The sequence below is a fragment of the Triticum aestivum genome, unplaced genomic scaffold (genome assembly GCF_018294505.1).
Source record: "Triticum aestivum cultivar Chinese Spring unplaced genomic scaffold, IWGSC CS RefSeq v2.1 scaffold160000, whole genome shotgun sequence".
Classification (NCBI taxonomy): domain Eukaryota; kingdom Viridiplantae; phylum Streptophyta; class Magnoliopsida; order Poales; family Poaceae; genus Triticum; species Triticum aestivum.
This window is the reverse complement of record NW_025291360.1, coordinates 1-1,056: the sequence shown is the minus strand read 5'-3', so window position 1 is coordinate 1,056 and position 1,056 is coordinate 1. Positions and strand designations below refer to the sequence as shown.

Sequence of the window (1,056 nt, the reverse complement as noted above, 5' to 3'; positions counted from 1 at the left end):
CAATGAGCATCGAGCTTAAACATATCGCAAACGTCAAACATAATATAACGGGATTAATATATATCGCGCACGTGCGACATGTTTCTCACAAGGCGCAAAAAATAATTATAAAAGGAATGCAACACGAGGACTTCCCAGGAGGTCACCCATCCTAGTACTACTCTCGCCCAAGCACGCTTAACTTCGGAGTTCTGATGGGATCCGGTGCTTTAGTGCTGGTATGATCGCATCCGACATGTTTCCCCGTCTTCGTCCCTTATGCTTGCCACTCCCAGGTCCGCTCCAAAGACGATTCTACATTCTCACTACCATTACAACCGTTCCCTAACAATGGATAATGTCCTATACTACTTACTCTCCCGCTCAATCACGGAGACGAGTTTTCCACGGTTTCCACCCCTCCCTCCATACCGCAGCAACACGAGTTTTTTCCACCCCTTTCAGAACGCGCTCTTCGCGCCACAAAGCCGCCCCAAGACGCGCGAGTAATGAGCATCGAGATTAAACATATCGCAAACGTCAAACATAATATAACGGGATTAATATATATCGCGCACGTGCGACAGGTTTCTCACAAGGCGCAAAAAATAATTATAAAAGGAATGCAACACGAGGACTTCCCAGGAGGTCACCCATCCTAGTACTACTCTCGCCCAAGCACGCTTAACTTCGGAGTTCTGATGGGATCCGGTGCTTTAGTGCTGGTATGATCGCATCCGACATGTTTCCCCGTCTTCGTCCCTTATGCTTGCCACTCCCAGGTCCGCTCCAAAGACGATTCTACATTCTCACTACCATTACAACCGTTCCCTAACAATGGATAATGTCCTATACTACTTACTCTCCCGCTCAATCACGGAGACGAGTTTTCCACGGTTTCCACCCCTCCCTCCATACCGCAGCAACACGAGTTTTTTCCACCCCTTTCAGAACGCGCTCTTCGCGCCACAAAGCCGCCCCAAGACGCGCGAGCAATGAGCATCGAGATTAAACATATCGCAAACGTCAAACATAATATAACGGGATTAATATATATCGCGCACGTGCGACATGTTT

General features: G+C 48.1%; 2 non-coding genes across 2 annotated transcripts; both read right to left on the bottom strand.

Moving 5' to 3' along the window:
- Positions 1–113: 113 nt before the first annotated feature.
- LOC123178876 (5S ribosomal RNA) lies at positions 114–232 on the bottom strand. Its single transcript, XR_006489925.1, has one exon. It is a non-coding gene; the product is annotated as a 5S ribosomal RNA (ribosomal RNA).
- A 367-nt stretch (positions 233–599) lies between these two features.
- Positions 600–718, bottom strand: LOC123178875 (5S ribosomal RNA). The gene has a single exon (XR_006489924.1). It is a non-coding gene; the product is annotated as a 5S ribosomal RNA (ribosomal RNA).
- Between the last annotated feature and the right edge of the window lie 338 nt (positions 719–1,056).